The sequence below is a fragment of the Ixodes scapularis genome, unplaced genomic scaffold, assembly GCF_016920785.2.
Source record: "Ixodes scapularis isolate PalLabHiFi unplaced genomic scaffold, ASM1692078v2 PGA_scaffold2__306_contigs__length_199485367, whole genome shotgun sequence".
Lineage (NCBI taxonomy): Eukaryota > Metazoa > Arthropoda > Arachnida > Ixodida > Ixodidae > Ixodes > Ixodes scapularis.
Genome location: NW_024609857.1, coordinates 24,612,400 through 24,620,843, shown reverse-complemented (window position 1 = coordinate 24,620,843; position 8,444 = coordinate 24,612,400).

Sequence of the window (8,444 nt, the reverse complement as noted above, 5' to 3'; positions counted from 1 at the left end):
GCGGAGGTCCCCAAGGGTCGCCTCGCTGATGCAGCGGCGTTTTGTCCTACGATGGCTTCGCGAAAATTCGAGATGTCCCGTGGGCTGTCATCATGATTTAAAAGGCATGCAGGCTCGAGCAATTTTTGTTTTTGTTTTTGTTTTTCGGTTTCCAATTACACATAGAATAAAAGCGAACAGAATGTCTTATTCGAGAGGCGGCTGCAGGTAATGGCGCAATGTTTCAGTCGATTTCATCTGAGAGACGCTCAAAACGTTGCGCGTTCGACTGGAATTTTCGGATCATCGCAAAACAATGACACGGTATCAACGAGAAGGGTATACCGGCTGCGACACGGTTAATTTGTGAATGCGAAGAAAAGGCTACATCGAACTCAGTTTGAATGAATGTGCAGGATTGATGTGGTACGCGCTGAAGGATACTATGCGCTACACGTGTTTTCGCAATGAGCGACGCGACTTAAAACAAAACACCATATACACACATATGAACCATATCCCTAAAACATTTAGGAAAGAATCGTATGACAAATTATATACGTGCTTCCTAATCCGAAAGGCACACGTCAATTTGATGTTTGGCCATGGTTTCCTACTATACTTTTCTTGTCAAAAGACACATAAATGGCACTGTTTTCCTTCATTTGTCTTTAATGATTTCTCTATTATCAATATTTTAATCAATATTTTATTTAAATGAATGTGGCGCACTGCATCGGCAATGTTTTGTGCGCTTTATCCTTTAATACGTTTATAAGATGAGGGACATTGTCTTAAATCATTTAAAAATTGGAACGTCCGCTGGTGACACTACTTAATTTTCGTATTTTTTATGTTTCTTTTTAAAGCTATTATGGTATATGGCCGGTTGTATGGGTGCATATGTTGTTAATGTTTTTTGTTGTTTTTTTTTTTCAGTAGAGGAGGTGTACCGGCGCTTGTTGCTACCGAATTAGCACTTCGAGCGGATCAGCAGCGGATCGGTAGCGGATTGTCCTTCCGTAAGATGATGTTGGTATCGGTACACATAACGGAAGCTCGCTTTGCCACCTCGAAGTATGCCTTAAAACGAGCTCTTGGACCGGCGTGAGGCCCCCGAAAACAATTTGATGAAACTTCCCAGTGTCTTGTCCTAGGCCAAACAATAGCACGAGCTTCAGCAAGATAATAAAGAGTAAGAATACGGCATGCCAATCACCGGGCACCATTAAAAATGCGATGACAGCGTGCGGTGACGATACAGGCCAGCGAGATCCTTTCTTGATCGAGACCGAAAAAAAAAAAAAGTTTATATACTTCCCGAAAAGCTTCTATATTGTTAAAAAAATAAAAATAAAACAGCAACTGTTGTTAGAAAAACTGCTGACAAAAATACCTTAGCTTTACTTTCAATACCAAGATTAATTTACTATTTGCTTTACTTTGAGTGCCGCATAAACAGCCTAAGGTATTTTTCTTACTAAAGAATTTATTAAAATGCTTTATTAATGCAGAATGCACACAAAAAATTACGACGGCATATATGTAGGCGATTTATGTTTTTCTTGTAACGCGGAAGCCTGTACATGTACGTCGTCACCCCCACCTTGCGTGTTTTACTTTCATCCTCTAAAAAAAAAAAGGAAGGAATGTTAGATAAAAAAAAAGCGTGTGAGGCGGTTTTCAGCGTACTTTTAAAATTCAACGTTTAGGCGTTCTTTTCTTTGTTTGAATTTTTATAAAAATGATATTTTTATGTAAATGAGGCGATACGAATGGTATGTAGTACGTCAGCACTATTTCTGAAATACTGCACATTTCGCCAAAGGTGAAAAATATTTCATGCTAACGTAAGGATAGGTAATACATTTCTACACATATTTGAAAAAACCGCAGACGACGGACGAAGAAGGAGACAAACACAAGGCGTCTCAAACGCAGCTACTAAACTTTACTGACGCAACCGTTTATATATCATTACTCACACACACGTCTCCCGGAATTGGCAGACGTCTTTTTGACCTTGCACCACGGTACAATGCGTCATTACCGTAATCGAGAAAAACCGAACCCATCTCTCATGTTGAATTAACCTAAGACTGGGGAGAGTTTTTTTTTTTTTTTTTTTCACAAAACTCAATATAATCTTTGAACAGCAGTTTGGGTTTCAAAAAAATTAATCAATGGAAATGGCACTCGTAACTATTAAAGATAACATTATTAGAAACATTGAAAATAGACAGTTTATTTCTTGACTTCCGAAAAGCCTTTGATTCAATCAAACATCAAATACTACTAACAAAGCTAGACATGTATTGTGTAAGGGGCATAGCGAACGAATTAATTAATAGCTACTTGAGTTGTCGATTTTAATTCACCATTTATAGCGGCGTCAAATCAGATATCCATCAAATAGCGTATGGCGTCCCGCAAGGATCAATTTTAGGACCATTACTATTTCTTATTTACATCAATGATATCGTTAATATTTCGCATCACTCAGAAATTGTATTATTCGCAGACGACTCGAATGTTTTTTTGTTTGTTTTTTATAGTAACCTCCAGTATCTTGAAAGCAAAGCTGATGGTTGATTAAAGAATTTATCACTGTGGCGAGTTGCAAACCAGCTTGAATTGACTTTGTTTTTTTAAAACTAAATATATTGTTTTTAGGGCAAGAAATAACATGTTTAACGACGACATAGATATAAAGTTTAACTCCTACAAATTGGAGAAAATTGAATCCTTAAAGTTCCGGGGTGTATGGTTTCGTGAAGACCTGTACTGGACAACTCATGTGTCCAAGTTGTCCATAACACGCTCCAGATCAATTGGCACAATACAAAAATTAAGATATTTATTACCAACATGGCTTAAGTGCCAATTATACTATGCACTTGTTCACTCTCATTTACATTACTGCTCATTGGTTTGGGGTATGACAACTAAAAATAGCCTTGAAAAACAACTGTGCTCCAGGAAAAAGCGATCCGATCTATCGAGTCTTTAAGTTATAATGATCACACATCTGATCAATTTCAAAAAAACATCGCTTGCTTACTATACAACAGTTAATAATGTTTAACCTTGCAAGTCATTTTTCATTATCTCAAAACCGACACGGAGTCATTTCACACCCAATTTCGCTTAAGAGAAACTCACTACAACTTAAGACGTGTGGATTATGTCAAAGGTCAAACACGTACGAGCTGTGATGAACAAACATTATCACAGCGAATTCCCCAACTTCTAAACATGCATCCTCAAATTCTGGAAATAGCTGAAGAAGTAAATTCAATATATACGTTCAGAAAAATAATAAAGGATTATATATTGAAGCATAAATAATATATTGTATAAAAATGTGTAAACAACCTTGTTTGTTTGTTTTGTCCTTGGTTTTTGTTTTTATTGCTTTTATCTGTTTTGCCGCTGTGAAACTTGTATGGGGCTCGGGACCTTGGCCAGTTGCTATTAAGTACCTCTTTCCCCTGCCACCCCTCTTCAAAATGGCTAATAAATTAAATTCAATTAAATTAAATGAAAACGTAGAAGGGACAGAAACTAGACAGGACGGCATCTCAAACTCAGCATGGTTAATATTCGCCAGCTCGCCTGCACCCTTCCCAAATTGTATCTCCTCTCCCACTCAACACAACACACGCGTCTCCCTGAATTTGCAAACGTCTTTGTGACCTTCAACCGCGATAAAGACCTCCTCTCGTACACGACAAGAGTACAGGCAACAATTCATAACTAAACAACCTCACAGAAAAAGCACCCTCCTGAATCCGTTCACAGTCCCACACTTCTGCCTGGTAAGGCAAACAACAAACCCATCACCAAAAGCTAGAAGCCACTTCTTCTTCCGTCGTCTCCGGTTTCTTCAAATACGTGTAACACCAACCAGCTCACCTGTTCACTTACCTTTTCATCAATAAACTGCTAGTTTTATTTCGAGACAAAAAATAATGATACTTTATTTCTCACTATACACAGAACAACCTTACGCTGTCCGTCGCCTCGTTGAATGAAATTCAAGAGAGAACAAAAATTGCTCTTAAAATAATTCACACACCAATTATCGAAACAAAATCAACGAAAGCGGCGGAACCAATGCACAATCTTTTTCTCTTACGCTAGCTAGGAAAATGTCAAGAAGCCTGGTTATCCCACGATCGGCGTTCTCTTCCTTCCTCTAACCGAGCAAGGCCGAAAATTGCACGGAAACCATTGACACAGAAACGAGTTACCGAACGGCAGTGTATTATGCGATTCCGAAGAACGCGTCAGCCGCGCCTCGGCCTCCCACGTCTGTTTTAACTCACCTAAACGCAACTACAGCTAAAGAAAGCAGAGGCGAGTTTAAACATAAAGAAACCCCAGCGCAAGTTCAACAGTCCCCAGCTACGCTCGAACCACATACATATACAACCTCGTACCTCTCGCGGAAGCCTACGAAACTTTGTGTCTTCTGTCTACAAGGGACGTGCTCGCTATCACTTTCACACACAGAGACACACACACACACGCAGACACACACACGCAGACACACACAGATACAACCCCTTTCTCGCCGAACATTACGCAACTTCGTGTCTTCCACCTACAAGCGACGCGCTCGCTATCTCTGACTGCAACGCCTTGAAGTGTCTCTATACAAGGACCGTCCCCGCGGAAGCCTCACCTACACGGTGCCACAAATCAAACGCACGCGCATGCCGCACACGACCCTTCAGATTCCCACGATACGTAAATCACTAGAGCCCGAGTAACACTTCAAGCGAAAGGTCGCGTGTCCAATTAAATTCTCCCCCAGAACACAGATATCAGACAATCATCTCGAAGTGCTACGCGAGAAGGACACTCGCTTTCGATGCCGAGGCAAGAGGAGAGAAACCTTCCTGCGTGGATTTAGTGGGACAGCCAGGATTCCTCGCCGAGGCGTCGTTCTCGTCCGAGCCTCCCACACCTATAAGGAGGTTGACTCAGACATTAAAGCGATGTCTGTTGTCTTCCTTTTTATTCCTTTGTTCGCCCGCCAGCCGCGTAACGAACAATGAGACCGCTAATGAACTCTCCGTCTTTCCCTATTCTTTCTCTCTCCTTATATCGTTCTATCGCGCACTTCCGCCTAAAACGTTTTTTTCCGATTTCCATAAATGCACGCGCGCGTCAAATTGTGCGCGCACACACGGGCAGCGGAGCGAAGAGGGCGAGCACCGCACGGCCAGATGTGAACCTGAAATCGCGCGAGTTGCGGTTCCATCCGTCTCGTTAACATCTCTGACCCAATGCCTTCGGCACGAAGAACCGGCGCGGCGGCTCGGCGGGAACGACCCCCGAGCAACTCAAACAATCGGCGAATAAAAGAAGCGAGACGTCGTGTGTTTGGACACGCAATGATTTCAGAGTGTGATATCTCTTTCTTCCTTCCGCCGCGCTGGCAAGAAGCAGTGCAGCGCGCCTCTTCGCGCACTGGGATAGCTGCTGCTACGGCCGCCGAGACGTTGGGGTCACCGTTAATTCGATTCCCCGGGCGCCATTGAGAAGTCCGCGTTCCGTTCCGTGCCTTGGTAAGCTGAGGTCAACAGGTCCTCGCAGGAGCGGTCGCGCGGTGGGCTGACAAAATTGCCCCTCTATGAACACACACGCACAGAACGCTTGTGAAGGGCCGCGAACACGCATTTACGCTCAGGTTAACGGCCCATAGAATGCGGGAGCGAATACCCCGCGAGCAGTCTCTTTGCGAGACGCATCCGGCGAGTCCAGTGAAAGAAACACAAACGTTGGATGATGTTTCTCTATAACACGATACCGACCAAAAAAAAAAATATATATATATATAAGAAGAAAAAGCGTGTAGGAGAAGAAGTACGAATGAAATCAGGCGCCGAGCGAGAACGTTTCTGGTCGGTGAGGTCAGTCGCAAGAGCCGCGCCTCAAAGATTCCTCCTGTTTCTTCGTCTTCTTTTCGAAGTCTGTGTCCTTGTTTTGTTTGCTGGTGCCCGTGGCGTAACGAACCATGGGCAAGGTTCGCGTTCAAACGAGGCAAGATCAATTTTTCGAACCGCGAAAGACAGGGACTGCGGGAGTTCGCGTTAAGTCTGACGTTTCTGCAACCGAGAGACGGCGAGGCGGCCATGACGCCGATCTTATTTCCTTTTCGGCGGGGGTGCTTTATCCCCACGGTACTGGGGCGGGGGACGGGGGTCAAAGCCTTACGGGAAATAAAATAATAACGCATACTTACTTTTTTCAAATGGCTGAAAAAAAAAAATTGAAACTCTCGACTGGCGTGTACTCGGAAGGCAATAATGAGGTTACTGTTCGCAACCTTCACCCCATGTATACACTCTCAAAAGTCTGAAACATCCACTTTCCCACAAAGCACTTGCCACTCGGAAGAGTAAATCGCTGCAATCTACGGAGAAAGCTCGGGAATGACGGGGCTAAACATAAGTTTAGATATAAAAAAAAAGTCTGCGCCTTGACATTAGGCATGATGAAACGTCGTGCTCAGTTTCGCAAAACACTGTTTTTTTTTCTTGCCTTGTTTTTATTGACATATAATTTTAGTTACGTCATTCACTCCGTAGATTGTAGCCATTGACATCTCCTAAGTTTTTTTTGCGAGAAAATTGACACGCCAGTGTTTTTAGAGAGAGGAGGGGGGGGGGGGGGGGGGGGGGAGGGGATAGGGAGAGGTTATGCATGCGCCTATATAAATGGCAGACATTTCGATATTAGAAGTGGAATGTCAGTTCGGAGGTTTCAATCTTAAACTGTAGTCTCTAAGCCCCCTTTCCTGCCGAGCACAGAGACAGTCAATTACGGCGAACACTAGAAGGGGAAAAAAAAAGGGAAAACGCGGGTAGGGAGTAGCCACGTGACTTCCGGCAACCCTTTTTCTCCTCTACATTTTCTTTTTCCCCCCCAGTCCCGTTTCGGCCTCGGTTTCGAGCATTGGTCTTTTTTTCTTTATTAAAAATATATGTTACGCTGTAGCAAAATATTTCTTGGGTAGTCTTCTGACTCCGTAATAAATCGTCTGGCAAAAAACATGAAACAAATTTGGGGAATGTCAGTGTCCCTTTAACGCGTGATTTAACTAACGAATAAGGGCATGTCGGGAATCTCTGCTGGCTGTGTTAACTACATTTCAGAGCCTATACCGCAACAGCCCGAACCAACACGTGTTTCACGGCTTGACCAACCGCGAAATCGCCGTGTTAGGCACTGTTCTTTGCTTTTGGCTTACGAAATAATCACAGCCCGATTCACTAACATGAATACAGATAACCGCTATGGCAAAGATTAGACGGTAGTTTTCCCCGTGATCGTACTACGACGCAATCTCTGTGGTATGGTGAGCTAGAAGGGTAGGCGTGCGGCGTTCGCTAGCTTTTCGCAGCGCCAGAGAGCGGTCTCACGCTTTACGCCTCGTGCGTCATTATCCCATCTGCAAGCTACCACCAGCGCCACAACAACGAACACTAGTTAAGTTCTTAAAAATTGAGTTCGAAATGAAACAGAGCAGGCAAGAAATATATAAAAAAACATAAGGGGTCCTCTTCCCATTTGCGGCTGAACAGATTGTATTGGAATGCTCAATACGCAGTTGTCGTTATCATCTTGTCTTCCAGCTATTGAGTGCAAGTGCCGCTGCTTTCCCCATACTGATTATTGTTAGCTCTGTGGGCTTTAATCGCAGGACCGCTCTCGACCCCCCCCCCCCCCCCCCCCCCCCCCCCTCCCTCCTAGCTCACCATTCCTGAGATAAGAACATTTTAAACTCTTGATCAGTGACATCAAAGCGAAGAATACTGCCCAAATTGACAAGATGCTGTTTCTCGATTTCTGCCGAAATCCGTAGTGGTAGAAGACAGTGTTGACAGACCCGTGTGTGTGTGTGTGGGGGGGGGGGGGGGGGGTAGGAGGAGGGGTTTGGTACTTTTGTCAAAATCTTCTACCTGTCTGGCAAAAGTATCCCCGAGCGCCGAAATGCAAAAAGTGCTCGACAACGTGTCATTACACCTTAATTGCAACATTTTATTCGCTCGAGTGTATAGCCAACTGGCCCACTAGAGATTATGTTTGCTTATACGTATATTAAGTCAGCTTTATTAAGCGAGCTCCTTTTTTTTTTTGTAACCGAAACAACAACAACAAAAAAGAAGCAAGAAAGTGCACCGTCCCTAATATGGCACAAGGTACTCCGCTGCGGTGTTATGAGGCGAGCGAGATTATTAGCATGGTGATTGAAGGCATATCAAATTGTATATTAGTGGACTAATGAGAAAAGTGCGAGACGTGCAGCAGGGGGACGGACAAAACTAATGGCGGATCTCCGTAATGGCGCGAATCAGCATATACGCGCAACCCAATTTCGAGCCCTTGGATTAGAGTGAAAGCACGTATCGCGAAAACTCCGGGTAGCGATTTGCCCCGCAAAGAAGACCAAC